The sequence below is a fragment of the Rhincodon typus genome, chromosome 5 (assembly GCF_021869965.1).
Source record: "Rhincodon typus isolate 14 chromosome 5, sRhiTyp1.1, whole genome shotgun sequence".
NCBI lineage: Eukaryota > Metazoa > Chordata > Chondrichthyes > Orectolobiformes > Rhincodontidae > Rhincodon > Rhincodon typus.
The window spans coordinates 62,102,230-62,126,350 of NC_063336.1; the positions used below are offsets into that span (position 1 = coordinate 62,102,230).

At 40.4% G+C, this 24,121-nt stretch overlaps 1 pseudogene; it reads right to left on the bottom strand.

Annotated features, from left to right (window-relative positions):
- Positions 1–374: 374 nt before the first annotated feature.
- Positions 375–17,477, bottom strand: LOC109912798 (annotated as a pseudogene).
- Positions 17,478–24,121: the final 6,644 nt, after the last annotated feature.

Sequence of the window (24,121 nt, forward strand, 5' to 3'; positions counted from 1 at the left end):
TTAGGTAACTGTGTGGTCTTTGCACATTCTTGCTGTGTCTGCATGGGTTTCCCCCCACAGTCCAAAGATGTGCAGGTTAGGTGGATTGACCATGGTAAATGGCTCCTTAGTGTCTAAGGATGTGTAGGCTCGGTGGATTAGCCATGGTAACTACTGAGTTTGGATGGGATGCACTTTGGAGGGACAGTGCAGACTTGATGAGCTGAATGGCTTCTACCTGCACTGTAGGTATTCTCTTCTATGAGTAAGAAACCATGATATATGACATGATCCAGACAGAAGAACGAAGAGCACTAATCAAATGTCATGTTTTTGTATTTGTTTATGCATAGCTACTGAGATTAATGATCAATTAAAAGGGATAAGAGAGACATTTAACTTCTTTTGAGAGCAAGAATTAGTCCCTTTATTGAACAGAGTATCCCAGGAAGACCACAAAGCAATCCCAGCAAGATGATGGAAATGTCTAGGAATCTTTTCAAATTACCTATTTTATACCGGAGCAGCCTTAAATGGAATAGTGAAGGAAGAAGAAAAGTCAAAACAGCTCCTGCGACATTGCCTTTTAACCCCACTAAAAGAGCAAAATGGGGCATAAACAGGCCCATTAGGAGTGTTGCTATCAATAAACAGTCCTGTAGAACAAGTGCCCAGACCTGAGCCTACACATCCACTGAGCTTTAATTTAAAACACTGATTTGTAAAACTTCAGTAGCTGCATAAAAGGGTGGTGTATAGGAAAGGTGTACTTTTGCCACCAAGCACACATTCACCAACATCCACAGGGTAAACGGCAGATTATCAGTGATTACTTTATTCATTTCATTTCCCCAGGTTAAAAACACGACAAGGAGAAAAACTGTTTTAAAGGTACATGCAACCAAATGAGTCCAGGTCAACGTGCACACAAAAACAACCTCCATTTCTCATGCTGCCTTCCAGAGATGGTAGGAAAATTTGTGAAGTATAGTTGAAAATAGTAATGCCAATGGAAGCCAGAAATTTTTCAAAATCCATTGAAAACTTAATATTTTTCCATGAACATTTGTGCACTTGTGTCACACAATAAGTAGTCACAATGAATGTGTTCACAACAAAATGGATTACAGAACAAAGCAGACTGAGCTTCAGCTCCCCGTATCCCCACATCCAGTCCTGAAGGAGGGTAATAACCAAAACATTGACTTCTTCTCCTCCAGATGATGCCTGGCTTGCTGTGTTCTTCCAACCTCTTGTGTGTGAGCCTTGATACACTTTGAAGTTTTTGTATGAAAAGACATGGAACCAACATAATAACTGCTTGTACAAACCAAGCTTCCTCTGACATTTGCATTTGTGTAAAGCTGTGGAACATAAGATTTCTACTTACCACCAGATATAAACTACAGGTCATAATTAGCTCAACTAACTGGTCAAAGTTAACAAATTTCCCTCCTAATTTAGGGAGTAGATGCTTACAGCAGCATTGGCAATGTCTTCACATGATGTCCTCACTCTGACATGTTGTCCTACTTCATTTTCTGCATGTAAACAAGCAATGAGAATTTGCCAGCACAGCAGCAAATATGAGACATAAAATGATGAGAAAGAATCCAACATATCCATTGTGCAGAACAGCGCAAGGCAAACCCAGGACAAAAATACCCTGAAAAAGAAACAACGAAAAATTTCAGGCAATATTGTCTGTTATAGGAAGGTAATGTATAAAATCATGCATTAATATTAATAACACCCATTTATTGGAGGTTATTAAGAGCACCCAGTTGACAGGAAACCATAAAAGCAACGGATTGTATCTGCAAAGGTAAAGGTAGTTGCAACGTTTTGCTATGTAAAAGAAATTAGCCTGAAATATATTCGTCATGACATTCAGGTAAGGATGTCAAACTTATAATAACATTTGTGTGGTATTCCTGGTTAAGAATGGGACAAACAATCTCTTTTTCACAAATGGATTAATACCTCTATTTAAAAATAGGATGAAAAGTTCTACAAAAGCTTAACATATTTATATTCTAATACTGCAAATAGAAAATTCCAGATTATTTGGAGTCTAATTTTTTCTCAGAAATAATCAAACCCAATGAATTATATCAAAGTTTAAAACAAAACCTTCCTGTGTCATTTTGCTTTAATCTATAAATAGTTGTTAATACTGTAATTCAAACCTAATGAGGCAAGCCAAAGATGTAGCTTCAAGACTCATACTCATTAAGTTAGCTTACAGTGTGTTCTTCCATTTATCCCTTATTAATATGCCCACAAGGAATTTGTACTCAAAAACATGAAATATTAATAAATCACACCACTGGTAAAAATAATGATCAAACTCTTTACCAAAAGTTTCCGTTTATGAAACTGATGCTGAGAATTTTTTCCTCATTTCTCCAGATTATTCTGGATGTTACATTTTATAAAACTTTGTAAACCATCTGAAGTCAATACAACAAGACCATTCATTCATCTTTGAGCTCTCAGTTATAGCCACTGGAGAAATGGGCATAATTTTATAGATTCCTGCCAGCAAATTTGCAGGTGACAGATTTAAATTGTCTTTGGTGGCTTCCCTGGCACCATCCTGCCTGACCTCCACTTTTCCACAATTTTACAAGGGGCAGGGAAGATCTAAGGCAAATTGCCCAGCTTCATTCCAATTGAGGCCCTTAAGTGTCAATTGGAGCCACTTCCAGCTGACTGCAATATTTAGGAAGGTAGGAGAGAATTCCTCAAGTCCATCATCCTGTGAATAAAGTATTTTATCCTCATCTCAGTCCAAAATGGCCTACCGCATGTCCTGAAGCCATGACCCTTTATTTTAGATATCTGCACCTTCTCTGTAGCTGTAACACCATATGTTGCTTTCTGTTCTATTACCCTAATGTATTTACGTAAGGTATGATTTGTCTGGTTAGCGAGCAGAACAATACTTTTCACTGTATCTCGGTATGTGACAATAATAAATCAAATCAAATCTACTGCACCACCCCAATCCCCAGAATGGAAATCATCATTCCTGTATCCAATCTGTTCAGTCTAGTCAGAAATGTAATTGTTTCGATGGTATCCCCTCTCACTCTTCTAAACACCAGTGAATATAGGCCCAGTTGATCCAATTTCTTCTCATTTCTTAATCTTGCCATCCCATGAATCAGTTTGGTGAATCTTTGCTGCACTGTCTCTATGTCAAGTATATCTTTTCTGAGATAGGGAGACCAAAAATGCACGCAATACTCCAGATGTGGTTTCACTACACTTTTACCCCTCGCTCAGATGGTGGTTCCTGTCTCCAAGCAATTAATACACCACAAAGTATTAAACACCTGTGGGTCTGCTGTACTCTTTGCTTGCTTGGCCATCTCAAAAAAAATCCAACTCATAAAAGGAAAGGCCTTCATCGTGACTTACACAGGTATATAATAGAGGAAATACATCTTGCTTTAATTGTGAAAATCAAGGAGATTTAAGCTGGTAAAAGACAAATTGAGATGTGTCACATTTTTGTTTCTTTGTTTTCAAAATCGTGCAAAAATCAAAGGCAGAATCGGAAATCAGAAACATTGTGCAGGGTTGTAGAGAAAAGGCAAGAGTCGACACCAAGTTAAAATGCTTAGGGAGTCAGTGCAAACAAGATGGCTCGAATGGCATCCTTCTAACAATTATGAGATTCCATGAATTGCAGCATCTATTTTATAAGTCTTTTAGCTTCAGCTTTGAATTTAGACTAATAATAGGTAAATTTTTTTAAACTCTGGGAAAATGAAATGATTATATGGCATTATTTTTTCTACTAATGCTTACAAGAAACTAATCAATGACAGAAATTGCATGTTCACATCATAACTATTTGAGTTAGTTTCTTGAAATGAGTTGGTAGGTAAATTTATGAAGCTTTGAGTAACATGCCATTGTTTTTACTTCTGAGCATTGAATACAAAATGGGTGACAACAAAGCTTGCACTTTATTTTGGTTATACTCCAAATTATTAATTGATAATTGTTTACAGGAGCATTTAATTAAGTAGCTGTACTAGATAATTATTTATACATTGTTGTGGATAAAATAAATACGAGTGAAAAACATATGCTTAATTTTTCTGGGGGAGAAATATTAATATCAATTCTTTCATAGGAGGTGATGGTCTCCATCTTCATGTTTTGCATTAACATTATCAATTCCATGTGTGATCTATTTGGGATATAAAAGATTATGAGGGGTTTTGTGGGTCAGTAGGTTCAGGTTTCATCTGCTGAAGAGGTGTATAATAATATTTCTTAACAGGTCGATTAAAAATATCTACAAAAGATTATTCATTGCTCTGTGCATTTCTAGATGCCAGGATTCACCTACGAAAGGGAGGAACTTCCATCTTCTCTCCAAAACTGTTAGCTGGAACCTGACCCAACAATGTATGGTGGCCTTCTCAGAATTTTTTTTACTGCCCTCAAGAGCTCCTCAATGCCTGGCTAAGAATCATGATAGTGGTTCAGTAGGAATGTTAATAAAGCAACAGAAAAGGTGGCTATCAGAGGGCCTAGAAATTTGTAAGCATTATCCCACTAAAATCCTTGAAGCCAGGAGTATTTTGAGTTATGACATGCAGAATGGAGACAGACAGCCAAATCAAATCAGCTTCTCTATCTTTCTATTTGTAACACAGTAAAATGAACAGTCAATGACCCTCAAAATTAATCCAAGTGGTTCCTAACCAGACTTCTTGAATAACCAGTACCAGACATTGTGAATAACTGATAGCAGACACCAATTTTATAGTTTAAACAAAATAGTTAACAATTTATTAATAGTACAGTAGTTTATCAGAGAAAAGTTAAACTATAAGGTCATCTAATTCATGTCTATGGTTTAAACCGAATTTCTTTGATTCTAGCCCCCCCACACAGAAAGACCGACAGAAAAACAAACACAGTTAAAGAATACATCAAAAGAAAAAAAAGAGATGTAGCTGACCAGTTCACTTAAGCAGAATCCAAGATTTGTAACATTACAGGCATTTGGGATTGTATCTTGCTTGGTTTTTTAAAGATGCCAATGCATTCAAACAGCTTCCTGTCGGCTCTGAGGAATGTTCACTTGATACATATTACTGAGAATTCACTTTCCTAACTTTCAATAAGTCATTCATGGGAGGACAATCAGGGAATAATCAAGTCTCCATTTTGTAACTTTCACAGCCACAATCCTTCTGACTTTAACACAGTTCCAAAACCAGTTCAAACTTTCATTCCTCTTTGTTGGACTGTTTGCCTCCCAATGAGGTTCCAGTTAACATTCAACATCTGCAATCTGTTTGAGTATAATGCATCTCCAGAACTAAACTGTCTAGAGAGTTATTTGAACTAGAGTCAACCTGCGATCAACTTCCAGGCATGCCCTATAACCAAATATAGTTTAAATGTTCTCCTCTTTCTTTTTTAAATCAAACTACTGCTCATAGTACAAAGGTCACCTTCAGCTCTCAACTCACAGTTCACAAATCCAAACTAAAATGGATTAAAAAGAAATGAAAAACCACTGAGAGTTCTAACATTAGCAAATTATTAATGAAGGGGACTCTGCTATCTCTTCTTCCACAGGGAGGGCTTTGGCGCTGTTACTGAGACTTCCTGGATCTCCTGCCATTCTTATCTGTATGTTTGGGATAGGCACTAACATGGGAAAGTAGACCAGAAACGCCTTGAAGCTGAATTATCTTCCCATGAACTACTGAGGCAAAAAAATGATTGTTAGTGATTTTGGCAGGGATTGGAAAGGAAATACAGGTAATATGATGAGGATGGAACAGACCTTGCCTTCTGAAATTTCTTTCATTCATCACCATATTTTAAGCAGGAGTGTGTGGAGAAGACTCAAACCCATCATATTTCAATAGTCCCACTCTCTTCATTGCTCACATTTTGCATTAAACAATAGGCACAAATGAGATTTAAAGAATGAAGAAGCATTACTGCAAAGTGACAAGGATGACAATGTAAATACGATGTGAGAAACTCTGAAGATCACATGAAAACAGATAATATTGGGGGAGTTGAACACTGGAAGGGGTATCACTTTAAATTTTAAAATGACACACTCAGTAGCCAAGAAATTCCTTCAAAAATATTGTAGTGTCTTTTTAATGTACCATGTCTTAACCAGATCACATCACTATAAGGAAATGACCTCCACCACTTCCATAGATTATGCTTACTTTTTGAACATGTGTCCTGAGAAAGAAGATGCAGGTTGCTAAAGAACAATTGGGTACCAAATATATAGACAGACACAGGCCTATATATTTTGAGTTCTGAGAAAGTACACCCAGTCATTGTTCCTTTAGGCCAGGATTACCATTATTATTGACAAAATGAATCAATTGTTCGTACATTGTAAATTATTCCAAGCCTGCACAGTCAATCATCATTTTGAGCCATGTAAAATCCCTTGGAAATGACAGTCTTAACCTTTTAGGTCAAACTGCAAATTTGTAACTACCTTTGATCAATCTTATTCCAACTAAACTGAACATTCCTTAAAAATGCAAGACCAGCCAAATATTCTGCTGTTACTATTTTTTAAGATTTAGATTTCAGCTCAGTTAAATTCATCCATTCTTGTGTTTTTTTTTGCAATAAAAACAATATAGCAGCAATCGTGGCTTATTTTCTTGCACATCTCATCCATGTGAACAATAGTGATCATGAGATTTTCTGTCCCGAAAGATGCCACATGTTATGTCTAGGGATGTCGGTTGCACTATGTCAGAAAAATGATGAGGACCAATTGGTTTCCTTTAGTTATATTTTAAATTTTGGACAATATTCTTTAGATATCCCTGAACAATAGCCTCTAAGGTCGACTTATTTGCCACTGAATAATTGCATCTATTTGTTAATTAATTTACAACAGCGACTGCAGCAACTTCTCTAATTTGCCCTCCTTTGCTCGGGAAGTAACTCTGAGATGCTATGGTTATGACTAGCATCTAAACATGAGAAAGGTTTACTTGGGTAGCACGGTCAGCTAATCATAAAGTTTTCTTTATTGGAGTCATTTAGTCATTTATAGCACAACCTCATGGATTTCAAAAATTCTAGGTCATTAGCAATTACTATAAAGATTCTTCCTCAGCATCTCTTAGACAAACCATTAAATACCTTTCACTTAGTCTTACACCATCAGCTAACAGGAATACTTTTATCTTGTCCACCTTCTCTAAACCTGTTTTCATAACCTACTTAGGAATGCGCACTGATACTGAAGACGCAATATTCCTGAGGTTGTCACGAAAGGTAAAGATTTAACTCAAAGTCCTCAATTTTCTGTCTGATAGATGCAGGATAATAGAAAACATTGTTTCAGAGATAGTAGGAACTGCAGATGCTGGAGAATCTGAGATAACAAGGTGTAGAGCTGGATGAACACAACAGGCCTAGCAGCATCAGAGGAGCAGGAAAGCTGACGTTTCGGACCGAGACCCTTCTTCAGAAATGGAAATAGAAATTCAGAAATAGAAAACATTGACCAGGTTCCTGTGCTTGACAAGAACTACTACTTATTTCAGATAAATAAGTACTAACTACAAGCAACACAAAATTATGAATTATCAACATATAATTCAAATAGTTGAAACTCTAAACCCCTTTTATTACTGCCACGTACATATAAACAGAACATTGGTGTTATTGGGGAAACAGTTCAATCACCCCATAATTTCAGAAACTGTTCCTTTTCCTTCCCAAGCCATACTATTCTCCTACCTCTGTTCTGGATTCTTACATTTGTTCACAAGAGGTTCTGCATGAGTGGTGCACTAATTGTAATTTTCCTGAGTTACTGATTAAAGGCAGCAACTTACAACAACATATGGGAGAAGTTAACTGGCTTTCTTCAGGCTTTAGTTACTTCCACTGCAGAAGGACAGAGACTTCAGTAGTCTGGAGGCTTCCTTCTCTGCATCATGAACACCCAAGCTATTCATCTGCCCAAAAGTCAATCAGAGAGTTGCAATCAAATTGATGATTTCCAGCACCCACAACTGGTCATAACTGCACAAACCAGTCAGCAATCTGTTGCTGGATGAATGTTACTCTATACACACACTCACACACACACATGTTTTGTCCCTAATAGAACTTGCTCTAATTCTGACTGCCTGCCTGCTTACCATCTACATGTTGATTAGATTTTTCATTCCTTTTTATGCTGATTACCTCATTCTTTTGATCTATGTTTGCCAGTCTTATTTTTGTCTTCACTTCTGCTCTAAGCCCATTGTATTTGACCTGGTTCTTGCTTACAAAATTCTCCTGACCTGCACCATACACACTCTTTTATTTCACCATGTTCCCCATCTGCTGTATCATCCAGAATTGTGGCTTTGGTCTCACTATCTTTGCCCCTAAAGTAGGGGCATCTCCTCCTTAAAGATCATCCATTATTTGTTGCAATCTTTATCTGCTGTTGCTTTACTCATTTTATTGTGGCTTGGTCCATTCCTACCAATTAAAAATAGCCCTTTTACTGAATGAATGAATTCTCGCTAAACTATTCCCTGCTTTTCTGCATTACTAATCTTTTGTTGTAGGTGGTGGTTGAGCAGTCCATGTCCCCTGAGTGGATCATAAGTCAACTCAAGTCAAGAAAGCATGCTTCACATCTTTGGAGGTGACCTCAGTGCATACAAGGCAAACAATGTGCCCCATTCCATTTCACATTGTCTCATATAGCTCATGCAAAATAGCTGATCCATAGTTGCATCACTGCCCAGACCAATGGTAATTTAGTGTAGCCCTTATGCTGTTCAGGTCAATAGGCTTGTTAACAAGCCTCATAGATCTTTAATTAGACCAAGGAGAGCCAATGAATGTTACTTACCTGGCCTTTGACAAGGTGCTGCACAGGAGGCTGCTGAGTAAAATAAGGGCCCATGGTGTTAGAGGCAAGGTACTAGCATGGATAGAGGATTGGCTGTCTGGCAGAAAGCAGAGATTGGGGATAAAAGGGTCTTTCTCAGGATGGCAGCTGGTGACAAGTGGTGTTCTGCAAGGGTCAGTGTGGGGACCACAACTTTTCACTTCCTACATTAATGATCTAGATGAAGGAACTGAGGACATTCTGGCTAAGTTTGCAGATGATACAAAGATAGGTAGAAGGACAGATAGTATTGAGGATGCGGGGAGGATGCAGAAGGATTTGGACGGGTTATGAGAGTGGGCAAAGAAGTGGCAGATGGAGTACAATATGGGAAAATGTGAGGTGATGCATTTTGGTAAGAAGAATAGAAGCATGGACTATTTTCTAAATGGGGAGAAAATTCTGATGTCTGAAGTGCAAAGAGACTTGAGAGTTCTAGTCCTGTATTCTCTCAAGGTAAACTTGCAGGTTGAGTCAGTAGTTAGTAAGGCAAATGTAACTTTGGCATTTATTTTGAGAGGACCTGAATATAAAAGCAGGGGTGTACTTCTGAGGCTTTATAAGGCTCTGGTCAGGCCACATTTAGAGTATTGTGCACAGTTTTGGGTGCCATATCTCAGAAAAGATGTACTGGCATGGAGCGGGTTCAGAGGAGGTTCACGAGAATGGTCCCAGGAATGAAAAGTTTAACATATGAGGAACATTTGAGGACTCTGTGTCTATACTCGATGGAGTTTAGATGGTTAAGGGGTATCTAATTGAAACTTACAGAATACTGAATGACCTGAACAGAGTGGATATTGGGAAGATGCTTCCATTTGTAGGAGCGACTAGGACCTGAGGGCACAGCCTTAGAGTAAAGGGAAGATCTTTTAGATTGGAGATAAGGAGAAACTTCTTCAGCCAGAGAGTGGTGAATCTATTGAATTCATTGCCACAGAGGCTGTGGAAGCCAGGTCATTGTGTATATTTAAGATGGAGATAGATAGGTTCTTGATTGTCAAGGAGGTCAAGGGTTATGGGGAGAAAGCAGGAGAATGGGGTTGAGAAGCTTATCAGCCATGATTGATTGGCTGAGCAGACTCATTGGGCTTAATGGCCTAATTTCTGCTCCTATGTCTTATGGTCTTAATTACACCTGTGAAGATAGCAAGTGGACTGCCACCTGCAGCATCCTAGAGTATTGTAGGGGTGAACTTTTGGATGGGTGGGAATATGGTGAGTTAGCCACTTGATTTGTTTCATGTGCCACTCTGTCAGAAACACAACTGGCAGGGAAACATAAAATCCAGCAACTTGTGATACAAAGACCTCACTCATCCCAGAGTTGTCACACAAACATTTGCTCTACTTGATTCACTTCGCTTCCCAGCATCAGGTCCAGCAATGCTTCCTTTCTAAGTGAATTAAGAAGTGCTCATAAATATATTTAGAAATTCCATTATCTTCTGTGCTCTCTACTTTAACACTATCCCAATTGATGTTTGGGTAATTATTAAATGTATGAGATTTCTTTGCAGATTTGCTTTTCCATTTCTCTCTCCCATTATTTATAAGTCTATCGGTCCCAATGGCTCTATCAGAGGCTTTTTGCTTCTCAACTCGAAACAAATGGCTATTATCTTTGTTCTATCAAGGACATCTGTTCTTTCCAATATTGCTGTGTTTTATTTAAACAGTACTATTATTTCATTATGCCCTTGGATTTTGCGCACCCAATCTTCACAATTTTTAAGCCACATTTCAGACAACACCATATTTCCAAATAGCTACTTGCAGCTCAGCAACCTTATTCATCAAACATTGTACATTTTCGTACTGTATGTGATGGAATTTTTGTAGCCCTCCTTGATCTGTTTTTATCTCAGAACTTCTCCATTTTCTATTACTGTCCAGCAATCTCACTTTGTATTTGAAACAACTTTTCAAAGTTTACATGCTGGTGCCCATCCCTCTTAGTTTAAACTTTCCCCAGTGATACCAGTGCACCTTCCTGTTAGGAGAGGTGATGGCCTAGTGATATTATCATTAGACTATTGATCTGGGTTCACATCCCATTATTGCAAATGGTGAAATTTGAATTCAATTTTTAAAAAAATCTAGACTTAAGAGACTTTTCCAGCCAAGATGGTTGAAAAGCAGGGAACTCCTCTGGTTATTTCTCCTTTCCTTCTCTTTCCTTGCCCCTTTTTGATGTTGTCCCCCTCTTGGTGTTCACCTCCCCTGTGGCAGGTCCCGGCCTGGTCTCTCGTTGGCTCATGGCGGATCTCAGCAGTACATCGGCTGGTCTCTTGGTGGCTCATGGCAGTGTCTCGGCTCGGCGTGTAAGTGGATCTTGGCCTGGGCATGTTTGCGAAGCAGTGGGGGAGATCAGAGAGGCAGCAGCAATGGTATCTATGACGGTGGCATTGAGAACAGACAGCTGAGGTGTCCCTAGAGGGCGAGGTATGCCGAGGACTCATCAAAGCCTATTGACCTTTTAACTTATTCCTTTATTTTCCTAGTTTAAACAATGAAAGACTTGAATGTAAACTATTACCTATTTCTTCATTTTTCTACAATTCTATAAAGAAATGATTAACTTGTTAACTCTTGTTTCAAAGCAATTTTTCAAAGTGCTCAGTAAAAATATAGACTTTCAAAGCAATTTTTCAAAGTGCTCAGCAAAAGTATATTCCAGTGAAAAGGAAGGACTGTAAGAAAAGGGGTAATCTGCCATGGGTGTCTAAAGAAATAAGGGAGGCTATCAAATTGAAAGAGAAGGCATACAAAGTGGCCAAAAACAGCATGAAACTAGAAGATTGGGAAAACTTTAAAGGTCAACAGAAAGCCACAAAAAGAGCTATAAAGAAAAGTAAGATAGAACATGAGAAAAAACTAGCACAGAATATAAAGACAGATAGCAAAAGTTTCTATAAATATATAAAACGAAAAAGAGTGGCTAAAGTAAACGTTGGTCCTTTAGAGGATGAGAAGGGGAATTTAGTTATGGGATATGATGAAATGGCCGAGGCATTGAACAGGTATTTTGTATCGGTCTTCACAGTGGAGGACACTAATAACATGCCAGTAATTGACAAAGAGACGAAGGTAGGTGAGGACCTGGAAACAATCATTATTACGGAAGAGGTAGTGTTGGGCAAGCTAATGGAGCTAAGGATTGATAAGTCTCCTGGCCCTGATGGAATGCATCCCAGGGTACTAAAAGAGATGGCGGGAGAAATAGCAGGTGCGCTGGCGGTAATTTTCCAAAATTCGCTGGACTCTGGGGCAGTCCCAGCAGATTGGAAAACAGCAAATGTGACGCCACTGTTTAAAAAGGGAAGTAGACAAAAGATGGGAAATTATAGACTGGTTAGCTTAACCTCTGCAGTGGGGAAGATGCTTGAGTCTATTATCAAGGAAGAAATAACAAGGCATCTTGATAGAAATTGTCCCGTTGGGCAGAAGCAGCATGTGTTCATGAAGGGCAGGTCATGCTTGACAAATCTTTTGGAATTCTATGAAGACATTACGAGCGAGGTGGACAATGGCGACCCAGTAGATGTGGTGTACCTAGATTTCCAAAAGGCCTTCGACAAGGTGCCGCACAAGAGGCTACTGCATAAGATAAGGATGCATGGCATTAAGGGTAAAGTATTAGCATGGATACAGGATTGGTTGACTAACAGGAAGCAAAGAGTGGGGATAAATGAGTGCTATTCTAGCTGGCAGTCAGTGACTAGTGGTGTGCCTCAGGGATCGGTGTTGGGACTGCAATTATTTACAATTTATATAGATGATTTGGAATTGGGGACCACGTGTAGGGTGTCAAAGTTTGCAGATGACACTAAGATGAGTGGCAGAGCAAAGTGTGCAGAGGACTGTGAAACTTTGCAGAGGAACATAGATACATTGAGTGAATGGGCAAAGGTCTGGCAGATGGAATACAATGTAAATAAATGTGAAGTCATACATTTTGGTAGGAGTAATAGTAGAAAGGGTTATTACTTGAATGGTAAAAAGTTGCAGCATGCTGCTATGCAGAGGGACCTGGGTGCCCTTGTGCATGAATCACAGAAGGTAGGTCTGCAGGTACAACAAGTAATTAGGAAGGCAAATAGAATTTTGTCCTTCATTGCTAAAGGGATTGAAATTAAAAGCAGAGAGGTTATGTTGCAGCTGTACAAGGTGCTGGTGAGGCCACACCTGGAGTACTGTGTGCAGTTTTGGTCTCCTTACTTGAGAAAGGATGTATTGGCACTGGAGGGGGTGCAAAGGAGGTTCACTAGGTTGATTCCGGAGTTGAGGGGGTTGGCTTATGAGGAGAGACTGAGTAGATTGGGATTATATTCATTGGAATTCAGAAGATTGAGGGGGGATCTTATAGAAATGTATAAAATTATGAAGGGAATAGATAAGATAGAAGTAGAGAGGATGTTTCCACTGGCAGGTGAAGCTAGGACAAGAGGGCATAGCCTCAAGATTAGAGGGAGCAGATTTAGGACTGAATTGAGAAGGAATTTCTTCACCCAGAGGGTTGTTAATCTATGGAATTCCTTGCCCAGTGAAGTAGTTGACGCTACTTCAGTAAACGTTTTTAAAGAAAAGGTAGATTTTTTTTGAACAATAAAGGAATTAAGGTGTATGGTGAGAACGTGGGTAAGTGGATCTGAGTCCACGAAAAGATCAGCCATGATCTTATTGAATGGCCGAGAAGACTCGAAGGGCCAGACGGCCTACTCCTGCTCCTAGTTCTTACGTTCTTATGTTCTTATGTTGTTTCTCTTACTACTCTGTACGTAAGTTTTTTTGTACTTGGGCACCTTGGTACCCAAGATGGCGCCATGTGTGATGACATTATGCACTTTTCCTGTACTTCTGTACTTGAGTACATGTGACAATAAAATCTAAATCTAAAAATCTAAAGTCTAATGATAACCAAGAATCCATTGTCAATTGTTGGAAAAACCCATCTGGTTCACTAATCCTTTAGGGAAGGAAACTGTCATCCTTACCTGGTCTGGCCTACATGTGACTCCAGACCCACAGCAATTATGTTGACTCTTAAAAAAATGTCCTCTGGGAAATTAGGGAATGGCAATAAATGCTGGCTCAGCCAGCAACACCCTCATCCGTTAATGAACAAAAGAAAATTGACCCTATCCTGTTGAGGTGTAATCCGTTCCTTTTGAGAACTGAACCCAAGAATCTAATACCCTTCCTCCAGTATCATCCCTCAAGCCATGCATTGAATCTCTCCAGCTTCCTATTTTCACTGTTGCCTGTGCACAGCATTGGCAGTCCTACTTTTAAAATTTGTTCTAGCTCCTGAAATCTGACTGTAGGACCAGAATGCATGCCCTCTCTATGTTGCTTATACTGTTATGAATCATAATTTCTGGCTCATACCCCTCGCCCTATGGAATATTCTGCACCCTTTCTACAATATTATTGACTTGGGTATCAGGACAATAACATGTGAAGTGACATTCCTGATGGTAGTTATCAGAATGCCTGTCTGTCCCTCTAATTATGAAGTCTCTCCAAACAACCATATTTCAACATTTTGCTGCTCCCTCCAGTGCACTTCTTTTCCCATTATTCCCATGGTCTGAACTACACTCCTTTAATGTGTTGTCATTCACAGCCATCTCCAATCTGGAGTCTTATTTGAAAATGGCTCACACCCTGAAGACTCCGGAGCTTCCTGCTTTATCCTAATGAAACCGATCTATTATCCTGACCTCTCAGTGCTGCGGGGCTGGCCACTTCCTTGAATGTATGATCCAAGGAGTTCTCATCCTCCCTGATGCTCTGTAGTGACTCCAGTTAACCCTAAAGCTTAAAAATCCTGTGCTCACGCTCAAAAGTCCAGAGACACTTATTACAGGCATGGTCACTCAAGAAGTGCCCAAAGTTCCCATGTGGCATGAGAACTGCAAACAACTGATCTCAGCTGGGCATCTGTGATCTAAGAAAAAGTATTTCAACTCCACTTTTCACAAAATAATTAGCATTTCGTTTAAGCCATGAACATTAATTAATGCCTCCGCACTCACTCTGTGCCAGGTTTCTTATTATTAATTCACTTAAAGTAACACTTACTCCAACTGAAATGTGTAATTTTCTGGCTCCTAGCTGTCATGTGACATTACTCATTGTTTACTTTTGGAATATGCGAACCCAGGTTTTCAATCCTAGATCAGGTGTAGAGAAGTAGGAGAAATTCCAGCTCCACAACCCCAACTTCAAAAACTGATGCCCACACTTTCCATTTTAGTCCATGGGATGAACGGTCATGGGCTGGCTGAGGAGTCGGGTGAGGTTACCCAGGAAGAATGGTGGAGGATACTAGTCCTTGAGGCAGACCAGATGGAGAGCCAGTTGGGGGACTCTAGCACTGTATTCAAAGTCTGAATAAAGATTTAAAGCATAAAACATTGTTCTTGCTCTTAATCCCTCTCCATGCTTCATCCATGCCACTCCATAGCCTTCACACCCTTCATCCCAACCTATACACTTGTAAATTTGCCTCATGCCAGCCTGTAGCCCTATGCCCATCAACTCATCTCTCATGGCCCATCAACCACCCTTGCACTCAATGATTTCTGCAGCACATTATAACTCTAGTCATCTCAGTGTCAATGCATTTCCCTGCATGCTCTATCCTTTGCCCTGCCCACTCCATACCATCTAGTATCCATCAGGAGTCTATCACAGGAGAAGTGCTGAGAGAAAATAAAATTATGTCCATTAAAGATGTCACTGCTGAAAAAAAGACACTCATTAGTACAAAAATCAATGCATTGAAAATCCTTCAACTAATCCCTCATAAAAGTTGACATTTCACTGAAGTGCTCGATCCCTTATGTAATGCAGATTTCCATTCCATTAGACTTTTGTGGTGCAGGAGCCACTGGTTCCTCGTGTCATGTCAGGATATGATGCGTTTAAAACACATCCAAACAATTTCTCTCCTTTCAAACAAAAAAAATTCTGGAGAATTTGGGAGGCTAGAGCTTCTCAAATGTTTTCACATTGCAGTCCTGTTTTTGGTGCTTCCAAGTTGCTGTGTTCTGAGGACTATAAGGGTAGGTGGGGATCAGGTGAGGGGAGGTGTGAGGTTATGGGGGTAAAGTCAGGATGTGGTCGGGGTTAGTGGTGGTAGACCAGTCTGTGCTCAGGAGGGTGTATGCGGAGGACTCAAAGACGTTTGGGAGCAGCAGGTGTGGAGGTGCCGGGTGTTTAATCCAAATTAGAAAGCATCCAAACTCTCCACTAGATTATTCAGGATAGGTTCAGGAACCTAGATCACTGTTAAAAGCAAAACTCTTATGCTGACAGCATTCAGAGCTCCACAGAATCTGTTGCTACCCTTGAGCTTCTGATTGCATTGGGCGTCACCACCCACAATTTGGGAAGCCTTGCTATAAAGAGAAGGAGCTGGTCATCAAAAACTATAGTTTGGGAAATCAGTCATACAGCATAAATTCTAAAATGTGCTAATGTCAATAGGAACACTGAAACACCGAGCAAAAACAGAAGTTGCTAGAATCCCAGCAGGTCTGGCAGCATCTGTGAAGAGAAAATCAGAGTTAACGTTTCAGGTCCTGTGACTCTTCTTCAGAACTGATTGTAGCTGGGAAAACATTGATTTATATGCAGAAAGTAGGGAAGGGGGTGGGGTAGGGAGTAAACGACAGGATAGAGCCCGAAGAGAGAGAAGAGCAGTTGGACAGACAAAGAGTTGATAACAATCTGACGAGGAGGGTGGATAGTTGTTAATGGGGACTGTTAGAGACAAACAACAGGGGTTGTGTAATGGCAGGCTATGTGATAGCAAGGTCTGATGTGTGGGGTAGGGGGCTAGGACATAGGAGAATCATTGAACTCAATATTGAGTCCAGAGGGCTGAAGAGTCCCCAAGCAGAAAATGAGATGTTGTTCTTCCAGTTTGCATTGAGCTTCGCTGGAAGATACAGCAAACCAGAGACAGAAATGTTGGCCAGGGAACAGGGTGGTGTGTTGAAGTGGCAGGCAACAGGTAGCTCAGGGTCTTTTTTGAGAGCAGAACATAGATGTTCTGTGAAGCAGTCATCCAGTCTACGCTTCGTCTCCCCAGTGTCGAGGAGACCACATTGTGAGCAGCGAATGCAGTAGACTAGATTCTGGGAAGTGCAGGTGAAGTGTTGCTTCACCTGGAAGGTATGTTTCGGCCCTTGGATAATGGGAAGGGAGGAGGTAAATGGGTAGGTGTTGCACCTTTGTCGGTTACAGGGGGAAGGTGCAGTAGGGCTGTGGGGGTGTGTTGGGAGTGAAGGAGGCGTGGACCAGGGTGTCCCGGAGGGAACAGTCCCTGCAGAAGGTGGACAAGGGAGGGCAGGGGAATATGTATTTGATGATGGCATCTCGCTGGCAGTGTTGGAAATGGCATCTGATGATCTTCTGGATGTGGATGCTGGGGGAATGGGAGGTTCCCTATAGGGTTCCCCTTGTTCTCACCTACCATCCCACCAGCATCCACATGCAGAAGACCATCAGACTCCATTTCCATCACCTCCAGCGAGAAGCCACCATCGGACATATATTCCCCTCCCTTCCCTTGTCCGCCTTCCGCAGGGACCATTCCCTCTGGAACACCCTCGCCCACTCTTCCTTCACCCCCAATACCAACCCCACCCTCCCACAGCCTCACGGTACTTTCCCGGCAACCGGCGAAGGTGCAACACTTGCCCATTTACCTCCTCCCTCCCCAGTAGCCAAGGGCCCAAACATACCTTCCAGGTGAAGCAACACTTCACCTGCACTTCCCAGAATCTAGTCTACTGCATTCGCTGCTCACAATGTGGTCTCCTCTACACTGGGGAAACGAAGCGTAGACTGGGTGAACACTTCGCAGAACATCTACGTTCTGCTCGCAAAAAAGACCCTGAGCTACCTGTTGCCTGCCACTTCAACACACCACCCTGTTCCCTGGCCAACATCTCTGTCTCTGGTTTGCTGTATCTTCCAGCGAAGCTCAATGCAAACTGGAAGAACAACATCTCATTTTCTGCTTGGGGACTCTTCAGCCCTCTGGACTCAATATTGAGTTCAATGATTCTCCTATGTCCTAGCCCCCTACCCCACACATCAGACCTTGCTATCACATAGCCTGCCATTACACACTACTATTGTTAGTCATTCACAGTCTCCATTAACAACTATTTACCCTCCATGCCAGATCGTTATCAACTCCTTTGTCTATCTAACTACTCTTCTCTCTCTTCGGGCTCTATCCTTCACTTACTCCCCCACCCTTCCTATTTTCTGCATATAAATGATGTTTGCCCAGCTATCATCAGTTCTACGGAACTGTCACCAGACCCAAAACATTAACGCTGACTTTTTTCTTCACAGATGCTGCCAGACATGCTAAGCTTCCAGCAACCTCTGTTTTCGTTATTGATTTTCAGCATCCGCAGTTCTTTCGGTTTTTACTAAAATACCCCGAGTGCTGTATTTTCGTTTTAACTCCACATTTTTTTTGACAGTTCTTTGACAGGTCTGGCAGCCCCAGTGATGATTCCAGTCATCAGCAAAGTGATGGAAGGGGTCATGAACAATGCTACTGAGCAATATTAGTTCAGCAATAATCTGCTCACTGTTGCTCCGTTATATTCTGCTGCAGATAACTAACCTTGTCCTAAACATGGAGAAAAGAGCTAAACTCCGGAGATGAGGTGAGAGTGATTTCTGCCCTCAACATCAAGGCCGCATTTGAAGAAGCGTGGCATAAAGGAGCCCTGGCAAAACTGGAGTCAATGGAAATCAGGCAAAAACTCTTGTGCTGATTAGAGTCATACCTTGCATAAAGGAACATAATTGTGATTGTTGAAGATCAGTCATCTCAGTCACGGGACATCACTGCAGGAGATCCTTAGGGTAGTATCCGAGGCTTAGACACCTTTGAGCTGCTTCATCATGATGTCAGAAATGGGAATGTTCACTGATGATGACACAATTCAGGACTCTTGAGGTACTGAAGCAGACGCGTTCAGATGCAGCATGATCTGGTCAACGCCCAGGTTTGAGCTGATAGGTGGAAGTAACATTTGCACACACAAGTGTCAGGAAATGACACACGGGTGGCACGGAGTCTCAATGGCTCAGTGGTTAGCACTATTACCTCACAGTGCTAGGGATCTGGCTTCGATTCCCTCAGGTGACTATTTGCATAGAGTTTGCACGCTGTCCCCATGTCAGTGTGGGTTTCCTCTCCCAGTCCAAAGATAAGCAGCTCAGGTGGATTGGCCAGGCTAAATTGCCCACTGTGTCCAGGGATGTGTAGATTAGTTGGGTTAGCTATGGCTAATGTGGAGTTGTGGGGATCGGATAGGATAGGGTAGGAGAGCTGGGTCTGGATGTGACACCCTTCGGAGAGTCAGTGTGGACTTGATGGACAAAATGACCTGCTTCTGTACTGTAGAGATTCTGTGAAATGACTATATCAAGCAAGTGAAAATCTAACCAGTGTCCATTGGTATTGAAGTTGCATTACCATTACTGAATCACCCACTATCAACACCTTGGAGGTTATCATTGGTCAGGAACTTAATGACAGTACACATATTAATACAATGGCTAGAAGACCATGTCAGAGGCTGGGAATGCTGCATTAAGCGACCCACCTAATGACTCTCCAAAGTTTGTCCACCGTCAACAAGGCACGAGTCAGGAACTTGTTGGAACACTGTACACTTGCCCGGATAAGTACAGCTTCAAGAAGCTCAACACCATCCAGGATAAAGCAGGCCACTTGATTGACTGCCCTCCCACCACTTTCAAAATTCCTTCCCTTCCTTGCTGAAGCACAGTTGCAGCAATGTGTACCATCTTCAAGACGCACTGCTAAGAATCACCAAGGCTCTTATGATGGTCCCTTCGAAACCCGTGACTTCTACCATCTAGAAGGATAAGGCATCAGTTGCATGGGAATACCGTCACCTATATGTTCCCTCTAAGGCACAGACCATTCTGACTTGGAATTATTATTGCTGTGATGATGCTATAGCTTTAAGAGATTATACTTGTTCTTTTTTTTAAAAGACAAGTTTTAAGACAGAGGTGGCAAGCTGGCTTGTTGGAAAGCCAGTAAAGTAAACAGTTTGCAAGGCCTTGCAGTGTTTTTTTAAAATTTGAGACGGTAGAAGCAGCCTGAGTGGGCATGGTCCAGCTCTCACAAAACCGGGGATTTTAAGTTGAGCTTTCATCAGTTGCTGTTAGGGTCTTGAAGAAGTGGAAGCTATTTTTCCCTCTCTCCGTGACAGCCAAAAGCTGAAGGTTCTCTGCTTGCTATGGGAGTTGCATGTGAGACAATCTGTGTTCTGAATTTGCCTTTTTCCAAGGGCGTATTCATGGGATGTTGCTACATTTGAACAATTAGTTAGTGATAATTACTATATCAATTATTCTGTTAAGCTTTCCAATAGAGTTAAGTTATTCTCATTCCTTCTTTCTTTTGTTGTATTTTAACCATAGTGGATGAATAAAGTGTGTTTTGCTTTAAATTCAGTAGTTTAAGCAATCAAATTGCATCTGGAACGCAACACCTTATATTTACCTTTTAAGTAAGAAAAAGTTAAGGGCTAGACTATCTTCTGAATATTTTGGCAGGATTTGGTCTGATCCATGAAGTCACGATTCCTTCATCTTTACCATGCACTAATCCTGGAACTCCTTTCCCAACAGCATTATGGGTATTCCTACGCCCAGGGGATGGCAGCAGTTCAGAAATAAAACTAGCCACTATCTTCTCCAGGACAATTATTGATTGGTAACAAATGCTAGGCTAGCCAGTGATGCCCACATCCCATCAATAAATATAAAAACCTAAGTTTATGTACTTATCTATAGTATGTACTTTCCAGTACAACCAGTACCTACACAAGCATGCTTAGTTTTCTCAATCTCAAAAGCAAGTTAACCTTTGCAAAGGTGTTTTAATACCAGATGCAAAGAGGTACCATACTTCTTGGGGCACCCTGATTATTTATTAGACATACGTGGAGAACAGACTTGCTCTAACCTAGCATAATATACACACTATGGAGTCTCTGAACTCTGATTTCTTGTAACTGTGCAGGTGTTAACCTTGGACCTCTCTGAAGCCCCTATGTTATCATCTATAAAGTCTGAAAGAATGCTCAAGGCCTGATGGAACAAACGATGGATATATTAAGGGTTGATTGGGTGAGGATTGGTTGTATATACAGGGAGCTAATAAGCAATGGGATCTGAGTCTTACGGAATGTGGTTAACTAAAATAAAGCTCTCATTCAAAGAGTGCGGACTTGGACTGTTCAAAAATATTTATCTTCGAAGTGTTTAAAAACTCAAACCCTTGACAAATTGAGAATCTCTGGGTTTGAGGGATTCCCAACTTCTGTTGTTTTCACTATACCAGAGATGCTCTTCATCATAGTGAAAATCTTGATCTTAAAGTGCAGAGGAACCCTAGATTAAAATCTTAGACTCAACCATGATAAGAGGGAAGGTGCAGGCTTACAACATGCACACCATGCTCAAGACTCACCCAAATCATCTATCATTCAATAGGTTGGAACTCTTTTCTCTGAATCTGTACTCCTCAAATGTTTTGATTACTATTATATTCTCAACTGTTCTTGTTTTTGGAAAATATTTGCCATAAATTTGCAAAGCAAATTCTCTCCTTTCCCACTTCTATTTCTCATTTTCTCCTTTGTGATTGCTTTGCTTCTTCTCTTCCTTCATTTCATTTCCTCATGACCCTCTTTCTCCTTGCCCACTTCTGTTTCTCTTTCTTTTATTTCAGTATCTCTTTTTGGCGCTTGCAGTTCTGTTTCTCCATTACCTTTTTGTTTTGGTTTTCTTCCTTTCTCAAAGGTGGCATGGTGGCTCAGTAGTCAGCACTGCTGCCTCACAGCGCCAGCGACCTGTGTTCGATTCCATCTTGGGCAACTGTCTGTGTGGAGTTTGCACATTCTCCCTCTGTCTGGGTGGGTTTGCCCTGGTTTCCTTCCACGGCCCAAAGATGTGCAGTTTAGGTGAATTTGCCATGCTGAATTATCCAGGGATGTGCAGGCTAGGTGGATGGGAAATGTAGGATTATAGGGTGAGTCTTGGTGGGATGCTCTTCAAAGGGTCAATGTGGACTTGATGGGCTGAATGGCCTGCTTCCACACTGTAGGGATTCTGTGATACAGGCAATGATTCAGTGATGTATGATTTTCTGAGCAGTGGTAGCATTTTCCAAGTTGCTAATTATTTGATGATAGCAGGTAGTCAGCAAGTCGAATATCCAAGTAGGATTGTTCCCACTCCGATGTCTTGATAGGGCCTAATGCAACACCAACATACCCCCTTTGCTGCTTCCACTGCTGTTCTACCTCTTCTGTCTATAATTTGGTTTCGTGAATCGCTTCCATTCCTCCTCTCCCCACTGAATCTCCCTGAGTCAAAGAATCAATTCAGTCAACCCTTGGCCGAAAGTCTCTTTACTGTTTAGCATGATTCTGTTTAGTATTGTCATAGTAACTTAGTAATGTTAAAGTAGTTTGGGCAAAAAGGGACTGTCGGTGCTATTGACGGGACAGTAAGTCTTTCAGTGTGAGTTTTGGGCCCTACCATCCCAGTTCCACTGTTTGGGAGACTTGAACAATCAACCTGTGTTTGTATGTTGCAGAAACTGTTGAAGTCAAACACAGTCCATTCAACTTTTGGGAGAGTGGCAAAAAGTGTAAAGATCCTGCAAAAATGAAGAATTGACAGATGTACTAAAATCTAACACAAGAATTATTGAAGCATGGTGTCTCAAGCATATTCTGAAATTATTAATATGATTATTCTGTAACATCTCATGATAGCTCTGCACCTGTAGGAATTTTTATGAAGTAACCTGCAAGCTGCCTAATTAGTCTGCTAACTAGATACCCTGAATACTAATTTACTCAGAAACAAAAGCAATTCTTTAGTATGCAGTTTTATACAAGTTTCAACAATTATTAATTTACATATTTTAAAAAGACTAGTTAAAAATATTACAACTGTGAAAACTTTACTCGAAGGTTAATTTAAATTGTTTATTTAGAATTCTGAATAATTTCTCATGTAATTGCTACAGTTATATAACAAAAAGAATATTGTCATCTGTTGAGCTGAAAACTAGATTTTTTGGGCTTTATAACCATCTTGTAAAAAGAACACATGATTCTTAAAGGGAGCTTGGTCTACAAGATCAATTGCAGAATAAAATTAATCAAATTCAACATCCAGCTTATACCATTACTCATAAATTGAGAGTAAACAAATCTTTAATAGTTTTTCTTCTTCTATCTCTAAAAGTTGTTCAGCAAGCTCATTATTTTCTTTGTTTATTATAACAAGATTTAATTTATTAAAGGTAGAGAATTTTATTGCACAATGCAAAATTGATTGACCTTTTGTCACATTGGACTAAATTCTCCAGCAGCGGTAAGTTTGCAAATTTGATTGTGAATGAAGCTGTCTAGTCATCGATATGTTCCTCTGTGTTTTCCTACATCTGGAGTGGTTTCAAAGCTTGTTTTAATTTTAAAATGCAGATTGCACTTGGAAAAGTAACTTGAAAGGGAAGCTGAGAAAGGAAACTGACCTTTTCAGCTTCCAAAGAAAATAAAACCCAGATTTTGCCACAACAGGGAGCCTTTCTATCAGGTGAAATTTGTGGAAACGGCCAAATTTAAGAACTCCTGCTCCTGAACTGGTGTAGTTTCTACAGGTTGGATGGTGGCAAATGTAACCCAACTATTTAAAAATAGACGGAAAGATAAAAGCAGAGAATTATGGACAGTTATCCTAACATCAGTAGTGGAAAAAAATGATAGAGTCTATTATGAGACATGAGAACAGAACATTTGAAAAGCATTAATGGGGCAGGACAAATCCAACATGGGCTTATGAAATGGAAGCATTCCTTAACAAATCTATTGCAGTTTTTTGACAATGCAACTAGTCCAATAGATAAGGGAGAACTGATGAATTTGGTGCATTTAAATTTTCTGAAGGCTTTCAATAAGGTCCCTCATTAGAACTTAGTGGGCAAAGTTAATGCACATGGGATAGGGCTAACATATTGGCATGGATTGAGAATTACCTGAAAGAGAAGAAACAGGGAATTGGAATAAATTGGTCTTTTTCCAAGTGACAGGCAGTGATTCATAGAATCAT